This window comes from Sardina pilchardus, chromosome 6, assembly GCF_963854185.1.
Source record: "Sardina pilchardus chromosome 6, fSarPil1.1, whole genome shotgun sequence".
Taxonomy (NCBI): Eukaryota; Metazoa; Chordata; class Actinopteri; order Clupeiformes; family Clupeidae; genus Sardina; species Sardina pilchardus.
This window is the reverse complement of record NC_084999.1, coordinates 27375628-27397774: the sequence shown is the minus strand read 5'-3', so window position 1 is coordinate 27397774 and position 22147 is coordinate 27375628. Positions and strand designations below refer to the sequence as shown.

Genomic DNA, 22147 nt, shown 5'->3' with positions numbered 1-22147 from the left:
ATACCCCCATACTGATTAAATTTGGCATGTGACATCCGTATATGACACAAAATATGAGTGTGTAGTAAAATCACACATCACATATTCACAGACTCTATAGCGCCCCCTAGAAATCCAATATTTCCTATATTTGGCTCCGCCTCCTGTCAACACACAAGCAGCTGGAACTCTCAAATTTGACAAACTAGTTTGTTATCATCCCCTGTATCAAAATATGTGCCACATGCTGGCACATCCTTGAATTAGGTGGTCTAATCCTATCAAGGCCTGTCTGACCTATGCAAATTATGACCATCTATACCTAGGGTTAGAATTTCTAACTTGCATACCTCATAGACAGACTAAATTTGGTATGTGACATCTATGTATGACATAAAATATATGAGCGAAGTAAAACCACATCTCACATATTCACAGACTCTATAGCGCCCCCTAGAAATCTAGATTTTCCAATCTTTGGCTCCGCCTCCTGTCAACACACAAGCAGCTGGAAGTCTCAAATTTGACAAACTAGTTTGTTATCATCCCCTGTATCAAAATATGTGCCACATGCTGGCACATTGTTGAATTAAGTGGTGTAATCCTATCAAGGCCTGTCTGACCTATGCAAATTATGACCATCTATACCTAGGGTTAGAATTTCTAACTTGCATACCTCATAGACAGACTAAATTTGGCCTGTGACATCTATGTATGACATAAAATATATGAGCGAAGTAAAACCACATCTCACATATTCACAGATTCTATAGCGCCCCCTAGAAATCTAGATTTTCCAATCTTTGGCTCCGCCTCCTGTCAACACACAAGCAGCTGGAGGTCTCAAATTTGACAAGCAAGTTGGCTATCACTCCCTGAATCAAAATATGTGCCACATGTCAACATTTCATGAAACAATGAGTGTGACACCTACTTAGGCCTATCTGGCCAATATGGGTGTCTGAATTGTAGTTTCTGAGTATGTCCTGACCATCGAACTTGCCAAGGCGGGTAAGGTCAGTGAAATTGGGTTTATTTCAGCACAGCATACCTCTGTGTGTCATAATCAGTCAAAATAAGGATGTTTTGATGGTTTGGGTATGATTTAAGAACTTTTGTGTATCAACTTATGTGAAAAATATGCTCTCTAACGTCAATTTCTAAAGCTGTCTTGTGGATCACAATTCCCACAGCATATAAGATCAGTGAAATTGTTTTTTTTTCAGTACAGCACACCTCTGTGTATCATAATCAATCAAAATATGGATGTATTAATGGTTTGGGTATGATTTAGGAACTTTTGTGTATCAACTTATGTGAAAAATATGCTCTCTGAGCATCAGTTTCTGAAGATGTCTTGTGGATCAAAATTCCTACAGCAGGTAAGATCAGTGAAATTGGGTTTATTTCAGTACAGCACACCTCTGTGTATCATAATCAATCAAAGTATGGATGTTTTAATGGTTTGGTTATGATTTAAGAACTTTTGTGTATCAACTTATGTGAAAAATATGCTCTCTAACGTCAATTTCTAAAGCCGCCTTGTGGACCACAATTCCCACAGCATATAAGATCAGTGAAATTGGATTTGTTTCAGTACAGCACACTTCTGTGTATCATAATCAGTCAAAATATGGATGTTTTAATGGTTTGGGTATGATTTAAGAACTTTTGTGTATCAACTTATGTGAAAAATATGCTCTCTGAACATCAGTTTCTGAAGATGTCTTGTGGATCAAAATTCCCACAGCAGGTAAGATCAGTGAAATTGGATTTGTTTCAGTACAGCACACCTCTGTGTATCATAATCAATCAAAGTATGGATGTTTTAATGGTTTGGGTATGATTTAAGAACTTTTGTGTATCAACTTATGTGACAAATATGCTCTCTGAACATCAGTTTCTGAAGATGTCTTGTGGATAAAAATTCCCACTGCAGGTAAGATCAGTGAAATTGGATTTGTTTCAGTACAGCACACCTCTGTGTATCATAATCCAGTGTTTTTCAACCTTTTTTGAGCCAAGGCACACTTTTTTCATTGAAAAAATCCTGAGGCACACCACCAGCCGAAAATGTTAAATAAAATGAAATTTTATGGAAAATTAAATTAAATAAAAATCTGTAGCCCGCATTAATGATATCAAGTAATTCTTGTCAAAGTGTCTTGAATGGGAATCAAATGCACACAAAGAAAATTATTTCTATTCACTCTTTTTTAGACCACTTAGGTGAAATTGGATAATTTCCCACGGCACACCTAACAATGTGTCACGGCACACTAGTGTGCCACGGCACAGTGGTTGAAAAACACTGTCATAATCAATCAAAGTATGGATGTTTTAATGGTTTGGTTATGATTTAAGAACTTTTGTGTATCAACTTATGTGACAAATATGCTCTCTAACGTCAATTTCTAAAGCTGTCTTGTGGATCAAAATTCCCACAGCACGTATGATCAGAAATGAGGTTTATTTCAGTACAGCACACCTCTGTGTATCATAAACAGTCAAAATATGGATGTTTTAATGATTTGGGTATGATTTAAGAACTTTTGTGTATCGATTTATGTGAAAAATATGCTCTCTAGCGTCAATTTCTAAAGCTGTCTTGTGGATCAAAACCCCCATTGCATGTACGATCAGTGAAATTGGGTTTCAGTGAAATCATTGAAATTTCGCACAACACACATCCAAATATTTATTTTAATGGTTCATCAACTTGTGTGCATACAAAACTGTCTGAAAACTAAACCGAATAGCTGTCTGGATGGTACTTTTCAAGGCTGTCACATACTGTAGGTCAAAACTGACCTGCAAATCATGTTTATTTATCACAACACATGTAAACATGAGAAACAAGCAGAAAATTTGTATTCTGAGGTGGTTGGTCCGAGTCATCAACTTGTGCGCATGCAAAACTGTCTGACCATAGCCAGAGTGCAGTCTATATGAACATAACTCACGTAACCCTAAGGTGCAATCAAGGTCTGCCTGTCTATGCAAATCATGAATGTATGTTTACTAAGACAGTCTACAGCATTCAGATGAATCTATGTCTTTTACAAACATACACACACATTGGTCCGAACAGCTCTGGTTCGAGCATATTTGTGCCACAATGGAGCAATTCCAGACCGAACTTCCCGACCTGAAATGTTGTGGAAAGGGCTAAGTTTGGCTGGCACCCAGGCTAAATGAATGTAGTAATACAAACTGAAATGACAAATTAATGCCTTTATTGTAATTGCATTGCAGTATAATGAATTTGTAGAGACGCTCAAGTAAGGTGCATATATATATAAAACCATAAACATGAAACATAAAAGCACAACTTCCCACTCTAATTTCATGTATTAATTGTTATCCTTCTTTATAATCTGCCGCTGCTGGCATTTATAGTGCTGGTGGTGCTGGTGGTGCTGGTGGTGCTGCTCCTGCCACTGCTGCTGCTGGTGGTGTTGGTGCTGCATCTGCTGCCGCTGCCTCAACAAACAGCTGATCATTGACATGTGCATTGTAGGACTGCACAAGCTGTCTCAGCTTTTCAGCTGTAAAAGCCTTACGTCCTGGACCTTTTCCTTTAAAAATGGCAAACAAAGCATGAAAATGTATCAAAATCACAAAAGAGTCAGAAACAAAGTTACACTCACCAGACAAAATATTACATACACTTACTGAACCTATGAATAATGAGTTGTTTGTCCAACATGAATTCAATTGTCAAAATAAAATAAGCAGAGATTTGCATAGGTTAATAGCAAGACAGGCATGGCCAACTTAGGCTATGCAATCATTATTGTTTTTGATCATTCTCTTATGACAAGCCAAATCATGATGTAACAGTTGTGTGCATGCAGTTGTACCAGTAAGAGTTGGTTATTCAATATTAACGTACCGTCACTGACTGAAGTGAAAGGCAACTCCTAAGCCCACCAAGGCAGCCTGCATTCCTCAGCATATTTGGGCCATGATACACCCTGAATTAGTGTTGAGGTAGAAAGGTGTTAAAGTGTAACAGGCATGCAAACTGGTCAGGGGTGAAAAAGGTGAGACTCTTCTCCGACCCCCCCCCCCCACGAAAAAAAAAAAAAAAAAAACATGGAAAGAAATTTTCCAGTGTGAGGGACCCGCTTTCTTTCTTTCTTTCTTACTATCTCTCTCTTTTTCTGTGCTTATGTACTTATTATGTACTTATTACACATTTCTGATGATTTCATAGGCCTAATGGACACTTAAACTATCAGGATAAGGAAAAGTCTGAATATTTGTTGGACCAAACCAGGTCATCAATAATCTTGCTTGAGACACACACTATTTCAAACTAATATTATTATATAAAATAGGGTAGATAGGCTTTAATTGTTCAAATAGTTTTAAAACGTTTTAATATGCAGCCTAGGCTACTACAGATTGTGTTTTTTAGGCTATATTGTGCTAGTGTGTTTAACCAACCAATAAAGTTATGTGAACTGTCTTCATATTACATGTTAAACTGTAGGCTACCTGTAGGCACAGACTAGGCTACTGATCAGGGTCCTCCTGTAACTCGACAATCAAATGTAAATTTAATTTACGCTTGGCTTACGAACTCGTAATGATCCGGCCCGGGTGTAACTGAAACTTGTTGCAAGTCACACGGTTACGTGCGTTACGTGTGGTCTGAAGCAGTCGCAACTTTTTTTGGCTACGTTACTATAGCGAATCATTTGAGTTGCATATATTTTGCGTAGGCTTTGCGTAAGGTCTATGCGCAGTGTGCTTCGAGTAACAGGGCCCACTTTTCTTAAAGACAGCATTATCATGTCAATCAACTACGTCTCTGGACAAAACGAACCAGCCCAGTTTATGAGCATTTAATTCAACTGTCACATTAGCCTTTGATATAGGCTACTGATAAAGTCTGCCTATTTGCTTCACCTTTTGCCGATCTAGGTGGTTCAAACTGCACGCATTCTTCATCAAAAGAACTCGTCATGTCTATACATGTTTGTCTAATTTCGCTAACTTTCATTATTAGAAGAAAACAACCTAGCTACGTTGCTACACTAATCTCAGCGTCTTTTTCTAATAGAAGTTGAAAGTTTTAACTAGCCCACCTGTGAAATCCCTCGGCATCTCTTCTCGCCAGAATCACTATTCACCTGACATCTCAGACGCATCTATCTGCGCTCACAACAGAGGCTTGGTGTGCGCGTTCAGTTCGCGTTGCGTCTTTGCTTCCACTAATGTTTATTAAACGCATAGGGGCTACATTCACGCATCCCTTGCTGATCAGACACGTTTTAAATGCGGCTCTAGAAACACCTCAAGATGCGTTAGCATCTGCGCATGATTTCTAAACTTAGTTGTAAATTAAATTCACCTTGACCCCCCCCCCCCCCCCCCTAAATATTTTCTCATCGGATCTGCACGAACCATGTAAGTCACCTATTTTTGATTCAAAACGGCGAATTTCGCCGAAAGGTGAGGAGTTTGCATGCCTGGTGTAATCAGACACAGTAGTCTGCATCATTTCCATCTTTAAAAAAGGAAAATGAAAACATAGAATGCCGGTCATACCGTGCTTTTTTCGACCAATTGCCATCAAGCGTCTTTGGATACCCAGAAAAGCGCTATAAAAAACTGAGGTATTATTATTATTATTATTATTATCAAGAAATATTTGGCACTGATGTCAGGATCAATATACTGTAGGTGGGTATACCGGCGGTCTCACTCCCCAAAGCATCTGTAAGACAGTACACAGTAGTGTCATTAAAAACAAATGTTAAGGTTCCATGTTTGAACTTCAAGAAAGGATTGACACAGAAAAAACTTTCAGTTATACATACCACTTGACGTGCATCTATTTGTGTAGAGGTTAACCAGCTCGGTCGTCCTCTCCTCTGTCCAAAAGGCCTCAAGATGCCATGGGCCTAAATTACCAGTAACAGAAAAAAAGGCATTACCAATTCTGGGTGTAACATGGGGACAGATCAGTTTAAGTGGCCTCAATCATATATTTTTGGAATGCCTGTAGAGTGTAGATGTGATTTAAGCTATAATAAGTTATATTCCACCCTTCTGTGTGCTTGTTAACACCATCTGCCAGTGGGCCGTGACCGTTTGCATCGACGGATGCTTTTGAACACGGGTAGCTTTTAGGGTGTAACATGGGGACAGATAAATGTAAGTAGCCTAAACCATATATTCTTGGAATGCCTGTAGAATGTAGATGTGATTTAAGCTATAATAAGCTATATTCCACCCTTCTGTGTGCTTATTAACACCATCTGCCAGTGGGCCGTGACCGTTTGCATTGACGGATACTTTTGAACACCGGTAGTTTTTAGGGTGTAACTCGAAGACAGATCACATTAAGTAGCCTAAATCATATATTTTTGGAATGCTTGTGATGAGTACTTGTCATTTAAGGTACAATAAGCTATATTCCACCCTTCTGTGTGCTTGATAACACCATCTGCCAGGAGGACACGACCGTTTGCATTGACGGACACTTTTGACAGTGTTGGTAGTTTATAGGGTGTAACTCGAAGACAGATCACATTAAGTAGCCTAAATCATATATTTTTGGAATGCTTGTGATGAGTACTTGTCATTTAAGGTACAATAAGCTATATTCCACCCTTCTGTGTGCTTATTAACACCATCTGCCAGTGGGCCGTGACCGTTTGCATTGACGGATACTTTTGAACACCGGTAGTTTTTAGGGTGTAACTCGAAGACAGATCACATTAAGTAGCCTAAATCATATATTTTTGGAATGCTTGTGATGAGTACTTGTCATTTAAGGTACAATAAGCTATATTCCACCCTTCTGTGTGCTTGATAACACCATCTGCCAGGAGGACACGACCGTTTGCATTGACGGACACTTTTGACAGTGTTGGTAGTTTTTAGGGTGTAACTCGAAGACAGATCACATTAAGTAATTTAAATCATATATTTTTGGAATGCTTGTGATGAGTGCTTGTCATTTAAGGTACAATAAGCTATATTCCACCCTTCTGTGTGCTTCATAACACCATCTGCCAGGAGGACGCGACCGTTTGCATTGACTGACACTTTTGACAGTGTTGGTAGTTTGTAGGGTGTAACTCGAAGACAGATCACATTAAGTAGCCTAAATCATACATTTTTGGAATGCTTGTGATGAGTACTTGTCATTTAAGGTACAATAAACTATATTCCACCCTTCTGTGTGCTTGATAACACCATCTGCCAGGAGGATGCCACCGTTTGCATTGACGGACACTTTTGACAGTGTTGGTAGTTTATAGGGTGTAACTCGAAGACAGATCACATTAAGTAGCCTATATCATATATTTTTGGAATGCTTGTGATGAGTACTTGTCATTTAAGGTACAATAAACTATATTCCACCCTTCTGTGTGCTTGATAACACCATCTGCCAGGAGGACACGACCGTTTGCATTGATGGACTCTTTTGACAGTGTTGGTAGTTTTTAGGGTGTAACTCGAAGACAGATCACATTAAGTAGCCTAAATCATATATTTTTGGAATGCTTGTGATGAGCACTTGTCATTTAAGGTACAATAAGCTATATTCCCCCCTTCTGTGTGCTTGATAACACCATCTTGCGGGCTTGGTTCTTCCGTATGAATCAGGGCAGCAGTCCTCACAGCACACTGCCTGCAAACAGAGGGAAACAAAACACACAGAACGTGAAAAGACCATCACTGAAGCACTACTACAGCAACGATCACACAACAACAACAACAACGATCACACAACAACAACAATCACACAACAACAACAACAACAACAACAATCACACAACAACAACTATGTTCACACAACAACAACAACAACAACAACGTTCACACAACAATGATCACACAACAACAACAACAACGTTCACACAACAATGATCACACAACAACAACAACAAGGATCACACTACAACAACAATAACAACAATGATCACACAACAACAACAATCACACAACGATCACACAACAACAATGATCACACAATAACAACGATCACACTAGAACAATGATCACACAATAACAACAACAATCACACAACAACAACAACACGATCACACAACAACAACAATCATACAACAACAACAACAATCACACAACAACATCACACAAGAACAATCACACAATAACAACGATCACACAACAATGATCACACAACAACAACAACAACAATGATCACACATCACACAACATCAACAATCACACAACAACAATGATCACACAACAACAACAACAACAATCATCACACAACAACAACGTTCACACAACAACAACATCAACAACGACTTTCACACAACAATGACCACACAACAACAACAACAACAACAACAATGATCACACAACAACAACAACAAGGATCACACTACAACAACAATAACAACAATGATCACACAACAACAACAATCACACAACGATCACACAACAACAACAATGATCACACAATAACAACGATCACACTAGAACAATGATCACACAATAACAACAACAATCACACAACAACAACAACACGATCACACAACAACAACAATCATACAACAACAACAACAATCACACAACAACATCACACAAGAACAATCACACAATAACAACGATCACACAACAATGATCACACAACAACAACAACAACAATGATCACACATCACACATCATCAACAATCACACAACAACAATGATCACACAACAACAACAACAACAATCATCACACAACAACAACGTTCACACAACAACAACATCAACAACGACTTTCACACAACAATGATCACACAACAACAACAACAACAACAACAATGATCACACAACAACAACAACAAGGATCACACTACAACAACAATAACAACAATGATCACACAACAACAACAATCACACAACGATCACACAACAACAACAATGATCACACAATAACAACGATCACACTAGAACAATGATCACACAATAACAACAACAATCACACAACAACAACAACACGATCACACAACAACAACAATCATACAACAACAAGAACAATCACACAACAACATCACACAAGAACAATCACACAATAACAACGATCACACAACAATGATCACACAACAACAACAACAACAATGATCACACATCACACAACATCAACAATCACACAACAACAATGATCACACAACAACAACAACAACAATCATCACACAACAACAACGTTCACACAACAACAACATCAACAACGACTTTCACACAACAATGATCACACAACAACAACAACAACAACAACAATGATCACACAACAACAACAACAAGGATCACACAACAACAAGGATCACACAACAACAACAATCACACAACAACAATGATCACACAATAACAACGATCACTCAATAACAACGATCACACTACACCAATGATCACACAATAACAACAATCACACTACAACAACGATCACACAATAACAACAACAATCACACAACAACAACAACACGATCACACACAGCAACAACAATCACACAACAACATCACACAAGAACAATCACACAACAACAACGATCACACAACAACAACAACAATCATACAACTATCACACAACAACAAAAACAACAATGATCACACATCACACATCACACAACAACAACGATCACACAACAATGATCACACAACAACAACAACGATCACACAACAACAACAACAACAAAAATCCCCATCCAAGAGCATTGATATGCCTACAGTTAGTGTTCTTTTTCAAAAACAGTCTACAACAACCATCAGCCCACCAAAAAACAACACACAACAACGTCACTACCAGTGCACACAACAATAACACATACACCACAGAACAACAACAACAACAACAGACAACAACAGCAGTGGGGTTTCACAAAAGCAGAATTAAGACATCCAAGATAAGTGATAAAGCGAATAGCGTTGTCTGGTCATCCTTGCGCAACTCGTTTCACTAACGCCAATCCAACTATGTCAAGCCAGGTGTAAGTTTTGATATCAAAAAAGTAAAGTTTTACCTTTTTGAGTATTTTCTAAATATGACAGTAAAAGTAATGTAAAAGTGATGTAAAATACCTGTCATTTGCCCTCCTTATCCACCCGTTGCAGTAGACCATAACACAGCTGTTAATGGAAGCAAGGACTGAGGTGTCAAGGCCAGCATGCTTCAGCCTCTTCAGGAATTAGAAGAGTGGTGAGTAGCCAAACAAGGACAAACAAGGCCTTGTTTACATGCTGGCGGTCTTGTAGTTTGACACCACTCTCCTGTAACATGAAGACAGATCACATTAAGTTTGCATTGACGGACACTTTTGAGTAGTGGTAGTTTTTAGGGTGTAACAAGACAGATCACATTAAGTAGCCTAAATCATATATTTTTGGAATGCTTGTGAGGAGCAGGTGCCATTTATGGCATAATAAGATATATTCCACCCTTCTGTGTGCTTTACATTGACAGATACTTTTGAATAAAATTGAAAAGAGAGCCTTCTGGCAGCATTTGAGGATTAGTGACCCCATATCATACCACTTCAAAGCCTTAGACAGCCGGGAATTCAACACAGAGAGGAGTCCCCTCATCCAGTTGGTGCTAAGGCTCCAGCAGGAACCAAGTGGCGGAACCGGTGGCACTGGTCAGCATCAGGACACTGGCACCCCTCTTGGGGGAATAGGTACCAAACAAATGATCAACACTCACCTACTGGACAGAAACAACAGAAAAACAAGGCAAAATTATTTGACCCTTAACAGATAATACCAATTAGCAAAATACTTAACAATAGTAATGTTTTAGATTTAATTTAAGAAAAACCATGACAAGATACAGGCTCAGCAGTCACATTAATAAATTAATCAATTAATAAATCAACACCCCCCAGTATCAGTATTCCACTGATTTATAGCAGAGACACTTAAAGGACTTTGTTTATAGCTATAAAGTAGATGTTGCAGTATTTTGCACGTCTTTTTACATGAGACAAATTTCAAATGCAAACATATTGAATAGTCATTGCATTTAGCCATTCATTTCCCATGTAGGCCTATCTACAATTTGAGAGTTTACATTTCAGTGTGTTACACAGCTTTTTAATATGTTGTTAGAGCCAAGAGTTGGATATAACATATAACCAAAGAGAACAATAATTTATTAAGCTAATTACCACGTAGGATAACGTAGGATAACGTTATTGTTAACATATAACCAACGAGAACAATAATTTATTAAGCTAATTACCACGTAGGATAACGTAGGATAACGTTATTGTTGGCTAACCTACTTACACCTAAGTCATTTTACTTTGAATTGGGCTAAAGATCGCCCTTTCCAGCATTTACACATGTGAAAGTCTGTTGACCAGTAAATATTATTTTGATCGACATAAAAAAACAAACTATTATTAAATTTGAGGGACGAGAAAAAACGATGTTTCCTACCTTTCTCCATATGGCTATGTGCAGCGTGTTTCACGTATCTGCTCCTTCATGAGCCAATCACGATGTGTTTGACATAAACGTAGGCACGTAAAATCCACGTTGCTTCCGCGTTTTGGCTGTGGTGAAAAGACCGCGGGATTAATTTTGCGGCGGATGCAGTCACGATTGTAGGTCATCGACCAATCACATCCAAGTAATACGTACGTCACGTCCGCTCCTGAATACGGTTATGGCCCTGGGACTCGGGGTGCGTTTCATGCAGCGTTTATACGTCCTCCCTCGCTCCTCGATGCCTCGATCCTCACTGATCTACATAAAGAATGATGGTGGGGGAAACAATGGGATAGTCTATCCAGTGTTAGTTATAGATCAGTGGGAACGCCCCTCGAGGATCGAGCATCGAGGATCGAGGAGGCATGATGAGAGGCACCCTCGGACTGCGTTATAGAGAGCCGAAGTCCCGCCCCTTCCGATTGCCTCCATGGGACCTATCTTTGGATTTTTTTTCAATGGCAGTCAATGGAGAAATATAAATTATTTTCTGGTCCCGATTGTCTTGTGCCTTGAATTACCCATATGATGTTTGTCAATTTTAATGACAATTTTTCATGTAAAGACATTTGAAAAGTATGTCGTAACTAGTGAATTACAACATTGTGAAAGATCGTGTTTCCAACGACTACAAACACATCAGTCGCGTTAGTGACGTTAGACCAATTCACAGCCACGGGCGCCAGCAACAGGTCTTATTTGAGCTTCCCCCTTGCCGATGAAAATATCATGAGTCAGAGGATTAAACACATCAGATAAGTTGTATTTCATTCATAGACTGTACAAACACTACTGTTAAGTGACTTAGCTGGCAGCAAGATGTAACCGTTAACTAGCATAATAGCTAGCTAACTAGCCAGCCTCTCGTTTGCTAGTTGGTGGCTCAGTTGGTGACGTGCATCGTTTGAGACGACAGATGTAGTCCACTGAACGGATTCGCACAAAACTTAGATAACTTTTAAAGTCTAATGAAAAACAGAACTTTATTAATGTGAAAAATTATCTTTTAAATTCCCACACATCATATGTGAAATGCACGGTCCAACTCCAACGGGACCAAAAAATAATTGTTATCTCTCCATTGACTCCCATGCATAAAAAATCGTAAAATAGGTCCCATAGACCGGAAGTAGAAGGGCGTGACTTCGGCTCTCTATACCTCCCCTGTCTTGGCTTCTCCTCTGGCCGGTTCTGTGTTTCCGCCGACTTCCTGGTAGGTAATTGGCAGTGTGTTTGTAGTAGGCTATGTTTATTTATTATTCAGTTGGCTAACTCAAACATTGGGGTTTAGGAGTGCAGCTAGACGCTGAACATATGGGCCTTATGACGGACCACAGCAGAGCGGTAGGTCACGTTAAACGTTTTTAAAGTAATATGTAAACTTGTGTGGGTTTAATCGTATGTTCTTTGTGTAGCAGATCTCGGGCGTAACAGGGAGCGGCAACATCAAGGCGTCTTGGTCCCAGTTACGACGAACGCTGCTGTTTTGTCTTGTTTTGTGTTTGTGTTGTTGTCTATTTCAGTCTGATTGTTAAATTGGCTGTGTTTGGCCACCTCAAACCTGATTAACTGAAGTGACGACAGGTGTTGATTAACTGAAGTGACGACAGGTGTGTGCTGTTTACTTACTGAGTGACTACGAATTCAGTTCAGTTACGGAGGCTATTCCAGCTCGTTTCACTGCGTGTCGTGATTGTCACCCTTTCCTGTGTGTAGTGATTGTGATTTACACTGTTTGCTGTGACAACTGAGTGCTGTGCATTGACGTGCTTTATTCACGAGTGTCTCATTCTCTGAATAGTCACCTCTACTGACTTTAGCGAACTCACTCTGGAGAGTAGGCCTACTGCTGTTAGCGAACCCACACTGGAGAGTATTACTGACTTGAGTGAACCCACACTGGAGAGAACTCATTCATGTTTTTAATGTAAATAAATAAGAGTTTATTTTTGGAACACATGCCTCTCTGGTTTTCTGTGACCCCGAACCTGTGTTGCCTGGTAGCTGAACATAGTAGTAACCAGTCTCAAAGAATTTATATTCTGAGGGGAAGGGCCTCAGGTGGCGTAGTCGACATGTAGCAAAATATACCAAAACCATCCACTTTGCCACATTTGGCGTAGTTGGCAGAGGATCACATAGCAAAGCCAGAGACGTGTGTTCCAGTGTTTTTTTTTCTCTGTCTTATGTAACTTTGTGTCTTTGCTTTGTCGTATTACTATTGGTTTATCTTTATTTTTTCTTAGACAAAACAGCAGCTGTTTGTTGGACCAAGAAGGAGTCAGGTAGGCTCGGGTTGGTGCATGGCCAGTTTCGGTTGGGTTGTGTGTCCCCTGTCCCCCGTTGCCTTCCTGGTGCCCTTTCTCCTCCCTCCCCCCCCCCCCCTTCCCATTTTGTACAGCGTGTAGCCCGATGCAGCGCTGTAGCCAGGGTAGCTACCCACCTACGCCTTTGGGTCATGGGTCGCCATGAGGGCGACAGCCATTAGCGGGGCCTGGTGTTGTTGCCTTCCTGGTACCCCCTCTCCTCCCTTCCCCCTCCCAAGTTTGTACAGCGTGTAGCTCGATGCAGCGCTGTAGCCAGGGTAGCTCCCCACCTACGCCTTTGGGTCATGGGTCGCCATGAGGGCGACAGCCATTAGCGGGGCCTGGTGTTATTGCCTCCCTGGTACCCCCTCTCCTCCCTTCCCCCTCCCAAGTTTGTACAGCGTGTAGCTCGATGCAGCGCTGTAGCCAGGGTAGCTCCCCACCTATGCCTTTGGGTCATGGGTCGCCATGAGGGCGACAGCCATTAGCGGGGCCTGGTGTTGTTGCCTCCCTGGTACCCCCTCTCCTCCTTTCCCCCTCCCAAATTTTGTACAGCGTGTGGCTCGATGCAGCGCTGTAGCCAGGGTAGCTCCCCACCTACGCCTTTGGGTCATGGGTCGCCATGAGGGCGACAGCCATTAGCGGGGCCTGGTCGTGTTGCCTTCCTGGTCCCCTCCCCCCTTCTCCAAGGTGTGCAGGGTGCATCTTATTTTAGGTTAATCGTCGGGGCGACGATTCAAGAAGCCCGGGTAGAATGTAGCAGGACTAGGTCCATGCCCCTTTAAGTTAGCTTGCCAGTGCCCTTCTGAGTGGCTCTGGGCAATGGGAGGTGAGCCAATCAGCACGGGGTAACGGCTATAAAGTTTTAGCTTTTATTTTGAAGGCTGATGTCGTAGCTACATCGTTTCCTGACTCCAGCCTTCACCGTTCCCTGTCTTGGCTTCTCCTCTGGCCGGTTCTGTGTTTCCGCCGACTTCCTGGTAGGTAATTGGCAGTGTGTTTGTAGTAGGCTATGTTTATTTATTATTCAGTTGGCTAACTCAAACATTGGGGTTTAGGAGTGCAGCTAGACGCTGAACATATGGGCCTTATGACGGACCACAGCAGAGCGGTAGGTCACGTTAAACGTTTTTAAAGTAATATGTAAACTTGTGTGGGTTTAATCGTATGTTCTTTGTGTAGCAGATCTCGGGCGTAACAGGGAGCGGCAACATCAAGGCGTCTTGGTCCCAGTTACGACGAACGCTGCTGTTTTGTCTTGTTTTGTGTTTGTGTTGTTGTCTATTTCAGTCTGATTGTTAAATTGGCTGTGTTTGGCCACCTCAAACCTGATTAACTGAAGTGACGACAGGTGTTGATTAACTGAAGTGACGACAGGTGTGTGCTGTTTACTTACTGAGTGACTACGAATTCAGTTCAGTTACGGAGGCTATTCCAGCTCGTTTCACTGCGTGTCGTGATTGTCACCCTTTCCTGTGTGTAGTGATTGTGATTTACACTGTTTGCTGTGACAACTGAGTGCTGTGCATTGACGTGCTTTATTCACGAGTGTCTCATTCTCTGAATAGTCACCTCTACTGACTTTAGCGAACTCACTCTGGAGAGTAGGCCTACTGCTGTTAGCGAACCCACACTGGAGAGTATTACTGACTTGAGTGAACCCACACTGGAGAGAACTCATTCATGTTTTTAATGTAAATAAATAAGAGTTTATTTTTGGAACACATGCCTCTCTGGTTTTCTGTGACCCCGAACCTGTGTTGCCTGGTAGCTGAACATAGTAGTAACCAGTCTCAAAGAATTTATATTCTGAGGGGAAGGGCCTCAGGTGGCGTAGTCGACATGTAGCAAAATATACCAAAACCATCCACTTTGCCACATTTGGCGTAGTTGGCAGAGGATCACATAGCAAAGCCAGAGACGTGTGTTCCAGTGTTTTTTTTTCTCTGTCTTATGTAACTTTGTGTCTTTGCTTTGTCGTATTACTATTGGTTTATCTTTATTTTTTCTTAGACAAAACAGCAGCTGTTTGTTGGACCAAGAAGGAGTCAGGTAGGCTCGGGTTGGTGCATGGCCAGTTTCGGTTGGGTTGTGTGTCCCCTGTCCCCCGTTGCCTTCCTGGTGCCCTTTCTCCTCCCTCCCCCCCCCCCCCTTCCCATTTTGTACAGCGTGTAGCCCGATGCAGCGCTGTAGCCAGGGTAGCTACCCACCTACGCCTTTGGGTCATGGGTCGCCATGAGGGCGACAGCCATTAGCGGGGCCTGGTGTTGTTGCCTTCCTGGTACCCCCTCTCCTCCCTTCCCCCTCCCAAGTTTGTACAGCGTGTAGCTCGATGCAGCGCTGTAGCCAGGGTAGCTCCCCACCTACGCCTTTGGGTCATGGGTCGCCATGAGGGCGACAGCCATTAGCGGGGCCTGGTGTTATTGCCTCCCTGGTACCCCCTCTCCTCCCTTCCCCCTCCCAAGTTTGTACAGCGTGTAGCTCGATGCAGCGCTGTAGCCAGGGTAGCTCCCCACCTATGCCTTTGGGTCATGGGTCGCCATGAGGGCGACAGCCATTAGCGGGGCCTGGTGTTGTTGCCTCCCTGGTACCCCCTCTCCTCCTTTCCCCCTCCCAAATTTTGTACAGCGTGTGGCTCGATGCAGCGCTGTAGCCAGGGTAGCTCCCCACCTACGCCTTTGGGTCATGGGTCGCCATGAGGGCGACAGCCATTAGCGGGGCCTGGTCGTGTTGCCTTCCTGGTCCCCTCCCCCCTTCTCCAAGGTGTGCAGGGTGCATCTTATTTTAGGTTAATCGTCGGGGCGACGATTCAAGAAGCCCGGGTAGAATGTAGCAGGACTAGGTCCATGCCCCTTTAAGTTAGCTTGCCAGTGCCCTTCTGAGTGGCTCTGGGCAATGGGAGGTGAGCCAATCAGCACGGGGTAACGGCTATAAAGTTTTAGCTTTTATTTTGAAGGCTGATGTCGTAGCTACATCGTTTCCTGACTCCAGCCTTCACCGTTCCCTGTCTTGGCTTCTCCTCTGGCCGGTTCTGTGTTTCCGCCGACTTCCTGGTAGGTAATTGGCAGTGTGTTTGTAGTAGGCTATGTTTATTTATTATTCAGTTGGCTAACTCAAACATTGGGGTTTAGGAGTGCAGCTAGACGCTGAACATATGGGCCTTATGACGGACCACAGCAGAGCGGTAGGTCACGTTAAACGTTTTTAAAGTAATATGTAAACTTGTGTGGGTTTAATCGTATGTTCTTTGTGTAGCAGATCTCGGGCGTAACAGGGAGCGGCAACATCAAGGCGTCTTGGTCCCAGTTACGACGAACGCTGCTGTTTTGTCTTGTTTTGTGTTTGTGTTGTTGTCTATTTCAGTCTGATTGTTAAATTGGCTGTGTTTGGCCACCTCAAACCTGATTAACTGAAGTGACGACAGGTGTTGATTAACTGAAGTGACGACAGGTGTGTGCTGTTTACTTACTGAGTGACTACGAATTCAGTTCAGTTACGGAGGCTATTCCAGCTCGTTTCACTGCGTGTCGTGATTGTCACCCTTTCCTGTGTGTAGTGATTGTGATTTACACTGTTTGCTGTGACAACTGAGTGCTGTGCATTGACGTGCTTTATTCACGAGTGTCTCATTCTCTGAATAGTCACCTCTACTGACTTTAGCGAACTCACTCTGGAGAGTAGGCCTACTGCTGTTAGCGAACCCACACTGGAGAGTATTACTGACTTGAGTGAACCCACACTGGAGAGAACTCATTCATGTTTTTAATGTAAATAAATAAGAGTTTATTTTTGGAACACATGCCTCTCTGGTTTTCTGTGACCCCGAACCTGTGTTGCCTGGTAGCTGAACATAGTAGTAACCAGTCTCAAAGAATTTATATTCTGAGGGGAAGGGCCTCAGGTGGCGTAGTCGACATGTAGCAAAATATACCAAAACCATCCACTTTGCCACAAATGCAATAATTGGTATTTAGCCACTGTTGTTCATTTTCAGCGTACTGTGTACCCTTGTGGTGTCATTATGCACTGCACATTGGAAAATTATGCTATAAGGGGAATACCAAGTGTGTTGAAAACTTACAAAAGGGTAATGGCCCAGAACAGTGCTACAAAGTTACGTAGTATAACATAGTCTATTATAACAAATGTGTATGGGCAATAAAAAAGCTTTTTCTAAATATGGTTTGGGTAAACACCCAGACAAAACATGATAGCATGACACTTATTTACCTCTCAAAGGGGCTGAGAACTGGGTGAATAGGATTCATTTTTCCTCAAACACATTCACCTTTTTCCGGTCGTGTGCTTTGAACAAAACCTGATGTGGTCAAAGTGTGTTGCTGCATGTAAAATCATGTTCTTGATCAAGATCAAGAAGCTTTATTTTATTTTATTTTTTTGTGGAAAGTGGAAAGAGTAGATTTTCGCTCTTTTTTCCCTCACAGAGGTTATAAAATGGAGAGACCTCCATCGGAGTTCTTCACTGAATAATCAGCCTCTCCCCATGAAGCCCATCTTGCTTCAACTGCAGCTTTCCACTTTGCTGTGGCATTGATAAAACCCACAGTGTAGTCGAAGGATAATCACATCTTTTCAAGCTAAATGCAACTCCACATTGTATTTCTCTATTTCCGTTGTTTCTCATGAAAAGTAATGGGTGAAAAAATAGCTGGTATTGCGACAGCAGCAAACTTTAAATGACATATATTTGTGGAAATGATGGACGTTACTGCCAGAACACTTGTGGCCACTTGTGGCCCATCATGTTCCGCCACTCACGGGTCGCATGGAACCGATGATGACAGACTGTGGCTGTGTGACTCTATCGTTCTCTTCGTTCCCCTGCTCCTGCATACACATGCTAAACGGACCTGAAAGTGGGGGAAGCAGAATGAATGCACGGCAGGTCGGTGTGGGTCAGGGCGTGCGGTGGAAGCCATCTTACAGAAGTGCGCTATTCTGGCCCTCATCTGGCCCTCATCTGGCTCCAGGATGAACACGGAAGGCTCCAGCGCATATAAGCAGAGAAGAAATGATCTATATATGTTCAACCAATGCAAGTGGGTGTAGAAGGACAATAAACACCTTATCTTAAAGGGATAGTTCGGGTTTTAAGACACGAAGTTATATGGGTTCCCTGTCAGCAACGTTGTGCATCAGCACTGACTTACCCCCCGACAGCGTCCTGTGAGCCGAGATCCAGCCGGTTTTTGATCGTTTTTGATGCCGGACTATTTTCTTCAGCAGGTTTCTGGGGTCACGAAAGTAAAGTGTTTTTCTTCTCAAAACCATATGCGTTCAACAGAGTGATATATTTGCACCACAAAAACGTTGTCCAGCTGTCAGTAGCGCGCAGTGATAGGAATCGCGAAAAAGAAGTAAGTGATAACGAGGTTTGAATTTTTCCTGGACAACGTTTTTGTGGTGCAAATATATCACTCTTTTGAACGCATATGGTTTTGAGAAGAAAAACACTTTACTTTCGTGACCCCAGAAACTTGCCGGACTACTTTCTTCACCATCAAAAACCGGCTGGATCTCGGCTCACAGGACGCTGTTGCGGGGTAAGTCAGTGCTGATGCACAACGTTGCTGACGGGGAACCCATATAACTTCGTGTCTTAAAACCCGAACTATCCCTTTAATGGTTTGGACCTTGAGCTCTGTGGGTTGTGTGGGTGTGCGCGTGCACACACGTGTGTGTTTGTATACATGCATCTGTCTGTATGTGTGTATGTGAGCATACTTGTGTGTGTGTGTGTGTGTGTTTAGCCAATGTCCTGTTCATCTTGCCTCCTGTTTCTTTTTTCTTTTTCCTTTGTTTCTCTCCCTCTCTGTCACTCTCCCCATTATTCTACTGTATGCCTCTTCCTCCCTTTTCATCATTCTCCGTCTGTCTGTTTCTCTTCATCCCCATATTGTTCTGTGCATCTGTTCTTCCCTCCCTCCGTGGTTCAGGCGGAGGCCTGTAGCGCTCTCAACTCGAGTACAGAGAGCGCGAGCCGCCAGCTGGTGCACTCCCCACGCCCTTTCCCTGCTCATCAGAAGACCACCACCACCTGCAGCAGACCATCCGCATACCAAGCTGCCATCATGGGGAGTTTTGGCCTCCAGGCTAGTCCCGTTAGCCCTTTCAGTATCAGGGGGCCTTTGACGCAAAGGAGGTGGACTCATCTGCCAAACCTCCCTCCCGTGTTTACCTGACTCAGGCTCAGCTCCTGCCCCGGCTCCTCTCCCTCTCCCTCCCTCAGGGGCCTGGAGGAGAGCACTTTTCTGCATGAGCAGGCCGGCTCTGGCAAGGAAGCTAGCTAGCATAGCGTAGCATAGCGTAGCATAGCGTAGCATAGCGTAGCATAGCGTAGCATAGCGTAGCATAGCGTAGCATAGCGTAGCATGCTAACAGCAGGTCCTGCGGACGCACGTGTGTAATTGAGCTTTCAGTGTGTGTTCTTCCAGAGCACACAGCGCATTAAAGCAGCTGTTTCTTCACCCACAGCCGCCTGAAGCTGTCCAGCATGGTTAACGGTAACCTGTTGAGAAGCATGGGGAGAAAACCACAGTAGCCTACAAAGCATGAATTTCATGGATTATTATTCGAGGCAGAGAATAGCAGTATATTTTTTTCAAAGAAAATCGATCAGATAGTGTCAAAACAATAGATAATGTTTTCATTTAAGGCCAAGTCAATAGATGTTTCATTCTCATATTTCTCATATGGACTGTCTTAAAAAAAATTCTAAGCACATTATCATAGTCTCTCCATTACAAAACCGCTAAAAACAGAGCTAGGATCGAGGTATCCTCAAGTGCAAACTGGGAATGTGTCCCTGACTCAGAAGTTTGTTCTGAACTTGGTTGTGAATTAGTGTGGCACTTGAATAGAGCAGTTTACCACACTCATAACCAACATTGTGTTATTGAAAACTATTAAGCGTGCAATATCATATCCTGTCTAGTAGTCCTAGATTTATTTGTGATATTGATGACTCAGATATTAACTGCCAAATATTATGTTACACTGGTTGTGGTTGCAGCCTTACTCAAATATCAACAGTGTATCTTTGTAACATGTCATGTTCAGGTATTTTTATTTAAAATTCTGTAATATTGCAATATAAGTCCCTTTATGGCAACTTTATAGCAATTATGTGATATCTGAGTAAGAGCACAAATGAACTCAACCCATACAATTAAGTAAACTTGTCCCACTGAATATCCTGGAAGTCTAACACAATTGAGGTCCTTGGAGTCTCAGTCACCATCCAAAGCAAGCTGCATTCGACCAGTACATGTTGACCTCAGCCAACAGGAAATCCTTCTTCTGTGTTGGCTGAAGGAATTTGGTGTCAATCTACATGTGGCTGGTGCTTCTGCATGCAAGGCGTATCAAGTACAGTTCCCTGAATAGATACCAGGCTGAAAGTGCGGAAAGCATGTAGAAATGGGTTTGTAACGTCTTGGACAGTCTGTACTTTTGGACTGCTCTCTATCAAGCGCACTCAACTGTGTCCTGGCTTCTCCAGAAAACTGCTCAAGTCTGGCTTCAGTGACTGGCTATAGCCCCCTAAGGGAGGAGTTCACAGGTCATCAGACAAATCCCATCCTTAGACATCAAACTGAGAAATACTGGAGACCACCAGACTTCTATGTGGGTATGCTCCTAAATTATAGCTATTGGGTGTTTGGTAATGTGGTACTACTGTGACCTGTAATAATGCAAGAAGGTCAATGAACTGTTGTTTAGATTTTAAACCCCTTTAATGGCATATGATGTTTATCTATACATCAGGGATATTCACACAATATGTTACTGTAACATGCATGCAACTAGAGAAAATGTTAATGTCATGATTTTTAGTATTTGTTGTTTTTATGAAAATTGAACTTCTGTGAATATATGTAAAAATGAGCAAAAGACATGGAGACATGAATATGGAGAAGCTTCCAGACATTCACAGTGTATACTAAGGTAGTATAATTATTGTTATTATTATTAGTAGTAGTAGTAGTATTAGTATTAGTATTATTATGTGTCTGTGTACCCTGTACTGTCTGAGATGCATGGCTACAGAGTTTCTCATCCTCTGGTTTGGTCGTAAAGGCCCACAGCATTCTCTGCGTTCCACTGCTCTCAGTATTGTGCGAGCCGACCGTCAGAATAATGGGGACAGCTTCTTTTCCTCCATATGAAAGGATGATTCTGATAAAGTTCTCCTCTGAATGCCTGGGAACTCAAAATGCGGCCTATAGTGGTTTTCAAATGGATACAATGACCTATAGCAGAGTGCTTTGGTATGTCCTGTTGATATGTTTCAATGCATGATTTCACTATTGTCAGCTAGAGAAGTGCACAATCTACTGTAGGCAGACAACACATGTCTGTCCTACGCAGGTTGGTCGTAC

At 42.2% G+C, this 22147-nt stretch overlaps 2 long non-coding RNA genes across 3 annotated transcripts; both read right to left on the bottom strand.

The window, feature by feature from the left end:
- Positions 1-2668: 2668 nt before the first annotated feature.
- On the bottom strand, positions 2669-3972 carry LOC134082151 (uncharacterized). The gene is made up of 2 exons (XR_009939580.1): positions 3875-3972; positions 2669-3557 (listed from the first exon to the last, which is right to left on the bottom strand). It is a non-coding gene; the product is annotated as an uncharacterized LOC134082151 (long non-coding RNA).
- A 3453-nt stretch (positions 3973-7425) lies between these two features.
- Positions 7426-11505, bottom strand: LOC134083116 (uncharacterized). 2 transcript variants are annotated; one of them, XR_009939700.1, is made up of 4 exons: positions 11389-11505; positions 10481-10654; positions 10030-10218; positions 7426-7633 (listed from the first exon to the last, which is right to left on the bottom strand). It is a non-coding gene; the product is annotated as an uncharacterized LOC134083116 (long non-coding RNA). The 2 variants fall into 2 exon arrangements; XR_009939701.1 differs by having other exon boundaries at positions 10481-10651; positions 11389-11503.
- Between the last annotated feature and the right edge of the window lie 10642 nt (positions 11506-22147).